The sequence below is a fragment of the Micropterus salmoides genome, unplaced genomic scaffold (genome assembly GCF_014851395.1).
Source record: "Micropterus salmoides isolate LMB-PRFRI ecotype aquatic unplaced genomic scaffold, ASM1485139v1 Ms_hic_scaffold_16, whole genome shotgun sequence".
Taxonomy (NCBI): domain Eukaryota; kingdom Metazoa; phylum Chordata; class Actinopteri; order Centrarchiformes; family Centrarchidae; genus Micropterus; species Micropterus salmoides.
Window position 1 is genome coordinate 14,249,873 of NW_024040707.1, and position 11,584 is coordinate 14,261,456.

The 11,584-nt window shown below is 40.2% G+C and overlaps 1 long non-coding RNA gene and 1 pseudogene across 15 annotated transcripts; one reads left to right on the plus strand and one right to left on the minus strand.

The window, feature by feature from the left end:
• Positions 1–11,578, plus strand: part of LOC119905651 — a 44,345-nt pseudogene extending 32,767 nt beyond the window's left edge.
• Positions 72–6,651, minus strand: LOC119905652. 15 transcript variants are annotated; one of them, XR_005444860.1, is made up of 5 exons: positions 6,508–6,646; positions 5,507–5,697; positions 4,614–5,117; positions 4,420–4,524; positions 119–4,217 (listed from the first exon to the last, which is right to left on the minus strand). It is a non-coding gene; the product is annotated as an uncharacterized LOC119905652 (long non-coding RNA). The 15 variants fall into 15 exon arrangements; XR_005444862.1 differs by having other exon boundaries at positions 4,416–4,524; XR_005444863.1 differs by having other exon boundaries at positions 72–1,878; positions 1,981–5,117.
• Positions 11,579–11,584: the final 6 nt, after the last annotated feature.

The following is an 11,584-nucleotide window of genomic DNA, read 5'->3' on the forward strand; positions in this document are numbered from 1 at the left end:
TATTACAACACAGCATACCAAGTCTTCCTTTTTAGTCTCTAGTGAAAAATGCCCATCACAATTTCCCAAAATCCAAGTTAACATAATTAAAACGTGTTTTATCCAACAAACTGTCCAAAACCCTAAAATATTGAGTTTAATATCACATATGACAAACAAAAGCATCAAATCGTCACATTTGAGAAGCTGTAGGCAGGAAGATGTGACATTTTTGCTTGAAAAATTACTGAAACAATCAATTATCAAAGTCGTTGCTAAGTACTTTTCTGTAGATTAATTAATTATTTCAGCTCTAGTTTTAACAGACTCTTTAAATTATTATATGACATTATAACAAGGGTTTGTGAACATAATTTTTGTTTCGCTGTGGCAGCTCTTCATTACTGTGGAAACCAAATGTATAAAAATTTAAGCTCAAATTTAAGTAGCATTCTAACATCAGTGTACTATATTTATTCCTTGTACTTCCACCCATCACCACCATACTCCACCACACCTTGCCGTACTCTCCTCCCTCTACTTCCTTTCTCCCCACCTTTTTCCCTCCATCTTTCCATTCTTGTAGATTTACATTGTTCCTCAGGCAGCCATCTTCAAGATCGAGGGCTTGGAGGGGCCTGAGGCAGAGTTAGCTCTCCTCAACAACATGCGGGTGTACGGCACCATTGTACTGAGCTTAATGGCACTGGTGGTGTTTGTAGGGGTCAAATATGTGAACAAGCTGGCGCTGGTCTTCCTGGCCTGTGTCATCCTCTCTATCATGGCTGTTTATGCCGGAGTCATCAAGACCGCCATCGACCCCCCTGTCTTCCCGTAAGTGACTGGTTCATCCACTGGTCAAAGTCTCCCGGTGATGATCCAATTTTTTGACAATGATTCCTTTGTTGACTTTCTTTACAGCGTCTGCCTCCTGGGAAATCGAACTCTTCTTTCTAAATCATACGACATCTGTGCAAAAATCATCGAAATAGACAATGAAACCATCACCACCAAACTGTGGAGGTCCTTCTGTGATTCTGACTCCCTTAATGCCACTTGTGACGAATACTTTACCAACAACAATGTCACAGAGATACAGGGCATCCCGGGGGTCACTAGCGGCATCCTGGCAGGTAGGAGATGCCTTATCAATGTAAATGACAAAACCCTCTGAGGGTCAATCCATTTACTCATTTGGCATCCCATCCACCTCACATGCTTATTTAAATGCTCTTCTGTCTTTTAGAGAACCTGTTTGGTAACTACCTGGAAAAAGGGATGTTGCTGGAGAAGCGTGGGATAGCATCAGACGCAGATCCAGACAATCCCACAACCAGCTCCAACCGCTACGTCCTAGCTGACATCACCAGCTTCTTCACCCTGCTGGTCGGGATATACTTCCCATCTGTCACAGGTTAGAACCATAAAGGCCTATTGAAGAGACGTCAGAAGGGATAAGAGGAAGTCTTCACCCAGCTGGGAGGCTGTCCTTATCAAAATTATTATTAGGTGCTCTGATCTATATTTTCATATTAATAATATATCAAATGACTACTTGTAATGTGATAGTGGTTGTGATGAACCTACAAAGCATAATCACAGACTCCGCAGTTCCCCTCACCACTATTGAGCATTTCAAGGCCTTTTATCTCACCTTTACTGCAGTTTAATTTACTGGATGTGTAAATAAGCAACCATTTGCTAAGAAGTTCGCCATGTCAACTTTTTTTTCCCATGCAGGTGTAAAAGCACAAAGCTCCTCATTATTTCATCTTGATCCACTCACAGGTATCATGGCAGGCTCCAACCGCTCTGGAGACCTGCGTGACGCTCAGAAGTCGATCCCCATCGGCACGATTGCAGCCATCAGCACCACATCCACTGTGTGTATCCTAGGTCCTTTGAACAGAAACTGTGTGGATCTGGAAGTGCTGATTGATGACTTTTATATAACCTTTTGTATGCTCTCATAATATTTGTATCAGAAATTTCCAACAATACCTTTCCTAACAGCGTTTCCCCAGACATGTCCTGTGTGGTGCTGTTTGGCGCCTGCATAGAAGGAGTAGTTCTGAGGGACAAGTAAGTCAAATCATGTAGCTTTTTATACATTTCAAGTCACTATAATCAAATGATGTCAAACAAAAGAATCAACAGTTTGCTAAACCACTCCTCCAAACATCAATTGTCCAGTAATAGCTTAACAGTAACTAAGCATTGCAGGCTTGTCAAATGTTTTTGCTTTCTCTGCATGTTGAGGCTGTGTTTATGGGGATGAAGTTGCTCAGATAGTTTGGATTCTGGTTTCTTTCTTTTAGCCTCTATTAATCCATATATGTTCAACAATAACACATTTATGTAACTTCTTTCTTGTCAAGGCGAAGCAGTCAAAATGAATAACAGTCTAATATTTTTTCCTTGTAATGCTAATAATACTAGGATTATCTTGCTCTACACTGCAATATAAGTGTGTTTATTTGTCATCCACATGGATCATCAGCTGGTGACTGCTGACTTTTTGCCTGGGACTTGCGGCTTTAGCCTCAGTCTTTTAGCACGACATCATGTATTTGGCCATAATGTGCACGTGTAGGAACTCTTTACAGGGTTCTTGTTTTAAAAATGAGCTGAAAACATTATAACAATGAACAAGGTCAGCCAGAGGAAGTGTAGGAGTGTGGAGCTAATGTTAGTTAATTAGCTAGCTTTCAAGCTACAACTGACAATTGCCATTTCAGTCAACAGTTGCGGGCTAGAAATGAGAAGCCTGCTTTTTGTGTACCTCTGTCTGAAATGAAGGACCCATTGTTTTTGAAAATTTCTAAGCTAAAAAGTTTTTAAAAAAGGTTAACCTGTCCCCTGTTTTATAAAGTAGCAGTAACCTAAAAGGGACGAGGCTTAGCAAATGGTCTGGTCATATAAAAGTTTAAGAACATTAAATAGATGTTATTGTTATATAATCATATTAGATCCAGATTATCTGATGAAATGAGTGGTGTAAAAGTCAGTGTTTGTTATTCCAGCTTTGGAGTATTTTGTCTTCGCCTCTCTCCACAGGTTTGGTGAAGGGGTCAATGGTAACCTGGTGATTGGGACTCTGGCATGGCCGTCTCCATGGGTCATCGTGTTTGGCTCCTTCTTTTCCACTTGTGGAGCTGGGCTTCAGAGTCTGACTGGAGCTCCACGTCTCCTACAGGCCATTGCTCGAGATGGCATCATCCCATTTCTTAGAGTGAGTACACATCTTTAGTATGCGTCTTTGTCACAAAAGCAGAAATGTGTTTCAGATAAAGCCTTACATTTGTTTTTTCTGTTGCTTTCACATATGATTATCACATTATTAAAATCTCATACATTATTAGTATAGCCCTTGCTGCCCAAGAAGGTGCCATAAAATGTGATTTAATTTAATCCTTTGATGTTGCTGCAGGTGTTTGGGCACGGCAAAGCCAATGGGGAGCCCACCTGGGCCCTTCTGCTCACAGCCAGCATCTGTGAGATTGGCATCATCATTGCCTCCCTGGATGCAGTCGCACCCATCCTCTCCATGTGCGTACTCTGTAACTTCACACACAGTGTATGGTCATTGCTGTGCAGGCCCACAGCAGTTGGGATTCTTCTTTATGTGTCACTTGTCTGTCTTTTTTCTTTTCTGTATATTTCTCTTCCTCTCTCACTTCTCTCTTTAGGTTCTTCCTGATGTGCTACATGTTTGTCAATCTTGCCTGTGCGCTGCAGACTTTGCTCAGGACGCCGAACTGGAGGCCACGCTTTAAGTTCTACCACTGGTGAGTTTCTGTGTCATTGTACATATCAGTGTCACTGAATGTGCAATCTGCTGTGCAATAAAAGGTTATTATTTTCACGACATATGCTATCAAACCATGCTCGGAACTAATGGCACATCACTTTTGTAATTAGTTAAGGAGAAACATTGGTTTGTTTGAGAACAGCAGGCACCTGTGAGATCAAATTCGTGGGCAATATTAACTGGTGCTGTGTGCACCTGATTCACAATTAGAAGCTGTTTTTCAGTATGAGTTAAGCAGCAGCAGACTAAACTTTCACAGGTTATAGATATATAAGCTGTGTTCCTGGAAATTCCCAATTAGACCAAGCGTGTGACTTCCTGTCCCCTGCAGGGCTCTGTCTTTCTTGGGTATGAGCCTGTGCCTGTCGCTCATGTTCATCTGTTCCTGGTATTACGCCATAGTCGCCATGGGCATCGCCACCTGTATCTACAAATACATTGAGTTTTGTGGGTAAGTATTCATCATGACTGCGTAGGACATGGACCGAAAACAAGAATAAGATTGTGTTGCAGCAACCCACATCCAATTATTCTGCCAGTGGTTATTGTTTTAGCTGAATGGCAGGGATTGGGCTTGCTTTAATTTATCATAAATGCTAGTGAGCATGTACTTAAATCATGATACCTACGCAATGTGCCAATCCAATAATGTGGTACGTCACAGAGCTGAGAAGGAGTGGGGCGATGGGATACGTGGCATCTCTCTCAGCGCTGCACGCTTCGCTCTCATGAGGCTGGAGGAAGGACCGCCACACACCAAGAACTGGAGGTCAGTACACATCTACAACTTTTAAACTATTTAAACAGGTTAAGCTTACATCACCTGTTGAATCTAAAACACAATCCTTTGGTGCTTTTCGTCAGGCCTCAGATCCTGGTTCTGGTGAGTGTGGATGCTGAGCAGAACGTAGAGCAGCCTCGTCTGCTCTCTCTGACCAATCAGCTGAAAGCAGGGAAAGGTCTGACCATCGTTGGCACCTCAGTTCACGGAACCTTCCTCGACAACTACACTGAGGCCCAGAGGGCAGATCAGGTCCGTCCTCTAATCTCTATACACTTTGACTTGTGATACAAATGCAGCAGATTATTATATCACAAAACCTTCTGTGTCTACAGTTTTTCACACACTCTAACAGCTGTATTCCGCTCTTTGTGTATTTATAGTCTTTGCGTAAGTTGATGGAGGCAGAGAAAGTGAAGGGCTTCTCTCAGGTGGTCATCTCCTCCAATCTGAGGGATGGGACCTCCCACCTGATCCAGGTCGGAGGGCTGGGAGGTCTGAAGCACAACACTGTGATGGTCAGCTGGCCCCGAAACTGGAAACAGCCTGAGTATCACCAGCAATTTAGGAACTTCATAGGTAAGTCATTGTTATTTACTGAATGTTAGGTTTATGTGATTTCATCCATGTTAACATTTTTGCGCAACATTTTCTTTGCCCTCTGTTCAGGGTTTACGATACTGTAAGGCTGCTTGTGAAGGCCTTTAAGACAGCAAGTAGGCAATAAACTGGCTAATGACTAATCAACTTAATTGAAGTCTAATAAATTGCCCGATATATTACCACAGATATGTCAGTATTGGCCCAAATGTTGTTTTATAAGTAGCATGAAATTTCAGCACGGTGTCACCGCTACATAGTAAAAATGTAAAATGTCCCATTAAGTACATATCTTGGTCTTGATTCTTAAATAACCAATTTTTAAGGTTCCTTACCAGAAATGTTTGTTTCATTCTTGCGTCCCTGTGCAGAGGTGGTTAGAGAGACGACTGTAGCCAGTATGGCCTTGTTGGTTCCTAAGAATATCTCCAGCTACCCGTCCAATGGAGAGCGCTTCACTGAAGGCCACATAGATGTGTGGTGGATTGTCCATGACGGAGGCATGTTGATGCTTCTGCCCTTCCTGCTGCGCCAGCACAAGGTGGAAAACAAGACACTATTAAATATTAAATATTTAAATATTATATATGAATTAAATACTATGTAATGTGATGTTGTCTGAGGAAGGACACAGTGTAGAGAGTAAAAAAGAACACAGACAACATTTTGTTCATCATCTTTGAATGTTCCCGTTCTTTCCCCACAGGTTTGGAGGAAGTGCAAGATGCGCATTTTCACTGTGGCTCAGATGGATGACAATAGCATTCAGATGAAGAAAGACCTCATCACCTTCCTCTATCACCTGCGCATCGATGCTGAGGTGGAAGTGGTGGAGATGGTGAGAGACTTGTCTGACACATAATACACATAGGATTTTTGTTTTGGAAACTTAGAAAAGTAGTTTTGTATTCTCAGATAAAGCCAGTTTTTAATCCATAGAACCAAACTTCAGTCTTTCATAATATTGTAATAATGTTCCAGAACTTGACAACTGTGACAAAAATGTCTTTTCGCTTTAAAGCATGACAGTGACATATCAGCCTACACCTATGAGAAGACACTTGTAATGGAACAACGATCACAGATCCTCAAACAGATGCATCTGACCAAGAATGAGATGGAGAGAGAGGTAAACCCAAAATGTTACACATAACTGTAGTTACTTTAATACCTAACGGAGGCTCATTTTGAACCACTTTTACCGAATGGAGCAACCTAAAATTTTGGTCAACATAGGCGCCTGAAGAATATGACAGTCATTTTGAGATTATGTCGGTGTCTGGACTTGTTTTGACTGATCTGAGGGAAGAAAGAAGAAATTCCAGAAAGAAATTACCTCACTTTTTTTTATTACAATAGATCCAGAGCATTACGGATTCATCCCGTGGGTCCATTCGGCGTAAAAACCCGTCTGCATTGCGCTCCCAGCACAGCGCTGAGGAGGGAGCTAGCTTGGCAGAAAAACCAGAAGACGAGGTAATGCTGCTATGGCACACATCCACATCCCCTCTACAGCTGTTCTCTCTCTGCGCTCCAGCAGCTATCACAGCAACGTTGTACTCTTTCCAGTTGCTGCTTCCAGCTGCTTCGTGATTTCCCACTGGCCACTGGCTTCCAGAGCTTCACATATGCTGACAGGTGTCTCTTTTCTGTTTTTCACCCTGACACACTGTCCCATCACGGTGTCCCCCTCTCAGGCTGTGGCTGCCTCCAACCCAAAACAAGTACAGGGGATCTACAGTAAGAAAGCCTCAACACCAACCAGCCCCACAAGCCCTACGTCTCCCGCGGGGCCCACAGGGGGCGCTGCCGCCTGGACGGACAACAAGGGTGCAGACAAGGGGCAGACCCTTTTAACGGCGAACCCGGAGGCAGGCAAAGACCTCTTCAACATGAAGCCGTGAGTCCTTTTCACTCAGCTTGGCATGCTGCTTTGGAAATAGACATGACATAACATGCACCCAGAGACATGGGTCGGTGGTAAATATTTGTGTATATCGACCCATGTTCCAGGGTTTAAACAGATACACATGAGACAAACAAAACTTTGAACTTAAACCACTAACAAATGGAGCTTCCTGTTTGAACCCATGTCTTGTATGTACTTGACCTCACTTATTTCCTTCCTAACATGCTGCTACAGGGAATGGGAGAACTTGTAAGTATAAACATTTTGTAGCGAGACATACTGTGCAAGCTGAGCGGCTAAAAGACTGATTTGTAAACCAGACCTAACGTGGCCTTATCTTTCTTGCATCAGGAGCCAGATCGATGTGAGGCGCATGCATACAGCGATGAGGCTCAATGAGGTCATCACAAAGAAGTCCAAGGAGGCTAAACTTGTCCTGCTCAACATGCCTGGACCACCCAAGAACCGTGTGGGCAATGAAAACTGTATCCTACATCATACACATCATACACAGAATACAAGATACTGTGTGCTATATATATTGGTGTACTTTGCTCAGTTCAGTTTAGATCCTCTTTGTCCCACAAGAGGAAATTCTTTTTGCAGCAAGGCATCATAAAAAAGACACAATGAAAACATTATAAGTCAACTGAAGATATCAAATGTGCTGGTACTATAGATGCAATACAGAATACAATAAAAGGTTCAAGTGATACAAGCAAAAAACTGCAACAATAAGAAGTTCAGTAAGGAATTCAGCAGTTGATTTTGTGTGAGCCAGCTAAAGACAAAGAAGGCTGCTGCTAACTAGTGAGATTTTGGCAGAATTAACTACCTCACTCACTACCTTGACAAAGTAGCCCATGTTGATTCCTGTTTTGTATATTAGATTTCTATACATGGTGATGGAATAAGTATTTAGATCCTTTACTAAAGTAAAAGTGCTATTACAACAATGTAAATGTACTTCATGTGCAAGTGCCGCATTCAAATTTTGCTTTAGTGACAGTACAGAGGAATTATTACGAAAATATCTTCCTTGTCTCCGGTGAATTTTGGACTCTTTTTTGGACACTTTCTGCATTATATTTTACTGAAGAATTAAGTATTGAAGAAGAAGAGTTTGTTTTTTCCCCATCCAGCCCAGCTCTTGCTTTTAATTTTTAATTCCATAGTATCAAAATTAAAATTACTCGTTCTGCAGAAAAAGCAAGTCGCAAGATAAGTTTGAGGGTCACAAGATTATTAAGTAAAATTTTTGGACTTTCCTCTCTAATATTTGCTGTTTTGTGAAATATTGGATTTTTTCCTCTTTGGGCCTGCTTAAAACTGAAATCAACCTCTCATATACAATCTGACAAGGGATCCCACACACAGCTTTTTTTGGAGGGGGTCACAACCAAACAGGCTGAGAGCTGATGTTTTTTGTTTTTTTTAGTGTGACATTTTAATTTGCAAAGTAACAAGAATAGCTGTAACGTAATGTATCCAAGGAAGGTTCAAATCAAGGGCAACTGGACTTGGTTCAAGATACTTGAAGATGTTTCGCCTTGTATCCCTTTCTCCCTCAGATGAGAGGCAAAGCGTCTTCAAGTGTCTTCAACCAAGTCCAGTTACCCTTGATTTGAACCTTCCTTGGATAACTATGATATGGATGACTGAGAATCTTCACAGAAAACATTAATGTAGTAAAGTAAAAAGACATAAAGTAATGGGTAAATGGTCAAAATAATTAGATAAAAGTAATGGATAAATAGTTAAAATTGCTAAAAATAATGGATTAGTGGTTGAAATTGCTATAATAAAGGATTAGTGGTTGAAATTGTTAGCTAAATTTAAGGATAAATGGTTGAAGCGTCCAGCTTGTAAAACAAATGCAAACTTCACCATACTGACCAAACAGCTAAACAGTGAAAATACATTTAACAACACACAACACACAATGCGATTAATAAAGTTAAATCATATGCAGCTTGAAATCACTTCAATTGAACACATTTGGAACATGACAAGTGTCAAATAAGGGTTCATCTGACAGTGTTGGGATTCATTGCGTTACAGCAGGGGCTTTCAAAGTGTGAGGCGGACCTCCCTAGGGGGGCTCCAAACAGTTTCATGGGAGGCTCAGTAAATGGAAGTGAAACAATATTACAAGGTACAAGGTACAAGGTAGTTAATTAGTTATTATACAGCACAAGGCTGCATAACGAAACAAATTTTGTAGTTCCTTCATGCTACACACTCAATATATTAAGTGTAGGCCTATATTAAAATATGGTAACACATAAAATAAAATAAAACAGTATATACAGTTATTTACATAGGCTACACATATACACCCCAAACATTCCACAGTGCATTTTTTGAATTTGCATCTGGGGTGAATGTAAACAGCAGCAACCATTACATTGCTTATTGCATTAGTTATCAAAAGGAGATCACATAGAATCATCAGAGTCAGAAACTAATAAATGCCTTAGGACAGACCTTTTTTAAAACTATTTGGTGTATTAAGAAGTTATGTCAAACAGCAATATTAGGCTATTTTGGCTCAAACGTTGAGTGTCTATGGGATCAAATAATATAATCATGATTCCATAGGCATCCAGGAATCGAGCTTACCAAGTAAACTAAAGATGTGGTGGGGGGTGGGGCGCCGTTTCCAAAGCTTTGTCTGAGGGGAGGCCTGCAGTCTCCCCTGAACTACGCTAAAGCATGTTATATAACATATTGCTTGGTTTTACACACATTGTAAGAAAAACCCATTCCTTCACTGTAATTGTCTCTCAGACATGGAGTTCCTTGAGGTGCTCACTGAGGGTCTCAATCGGGTCCTGCTAGTGCGTGGAGGTGGGCGTGAGGTCATCACCATCTACTCCTGAAGGGCTTTTAAGGGCACCTACACGGACTGTGCCCTCTCCCTACGCTGTATTGTTCCTGGAAAAATCCTCCCACACCCTCACCCGCCATCTATTCGTTTAACCTTTTAACCGTTAGATTACACAAAGAATTATGCAACACTCACTTCTCTGTTCTTGAATGATCAGAACAACAGAAACAACTCCAAAAATGTTTCTTATTCTCAGAAAATGTAAGGTTTTCAAACATTTCTTTCCCTTTTCTAAAATGTGACATCTACTTTCTCTCCTTTTGCATTTTGTAAAGAAGATACTTCTTATTTTCTGTTATTTATTAATTAGTGTTATTTATGTATTTATTCATCTAATCATGTCTGTCTTTGTCCTGGTCTGATTTTTTTTTTCATTGAATGGTTGAGAGCACATGTTATAAAAGGTACTGTATAATAGGTTGGATGAGGACCGTCTTATGTTCATGTGATACATTCACAGAAACATTACACCATCTGTGAAACTTCAGGGATGATGTTTGATCTGCAGTTCATGTCCTGACCATGAACATCATGAGAACAACAGTATCATCACTGACTCGTCCTTGTTATGGCAGGTATTCGTCTGGTTATTTATTTGTCAGCATCGCTCTCTCATTGCAGAGAGCTTGACAGAAAATAAAACACAAAGATACTTGATCCAGATTATCATGATCTCAGACCTGATTGTTTGACTTCATTATCCCCACAGTTGGACAGGGATCATATAGATTAAATGGACTCAGTGACATACTACAATAAAAAGCCTTTGAGCTCAGCGATGGCCACTTTAAATACTGCACATTTACTAATCATTTGATATATGTCGCAGCCAGCGTTTTGCTATGTAGCCATGTTTCCCAGCATGGCCAACCCCGCATATGTCTTGTTGTAGATGTTGTGCACTGGGATCTTTATCTCTCTTTTATTTTCATATTAAAACGTGTAGTAAATTCCTCAAAATTTGAAAGGTGAAGAAGGATTTGATGCATGGTTTCAAGTGGCATATGAAATCTTCGTTTTATCTTTGAATTGTTTACATCACTTTTTTTTCCTCTATGTAGTTCTAAAAAACAGTTTAAGTAACAAGTCCTACTCCTTCCTGATTACTTACAAACAAAAAGTTATAGAATATAATGTAATTTAATGTAATGTAATTTTTTATTTAAATGTAAAATTTCAACAGATTTTGGACCACACCATCCTACAAACTTTTAAAAAACATAGTGTAGTATTAAGAAGAAACAAGGTTTCTTTTTTTCATTTTGACAGTTCAGTGTAAACATTATTTGGGCTACCTTATACTTGTTATGATTGTGAACAGATATTTTACATCGTAAGTCAGTGTAAGATGTTCATAGAAACACATTGATGATTTGTCTGACATATAAGTGGTTGAAATTGTCAGAGAATTAATTTTTTAATGGTGTGGTTCAGAAAAAAGTTTTATAAACGTTTATTTATTTGAATTATTTGAAATATACTGGCTTTTATGCATGGTGAGTGGTGTGAAATTTTGGGAAATACACTTGTTTGATTTCTTGCAGAGCCTTAGATGAGAAGATCAATACCACTGTCATTTGGTGAGAGAGTAAGTACCACTTTTGTTACCTTTAA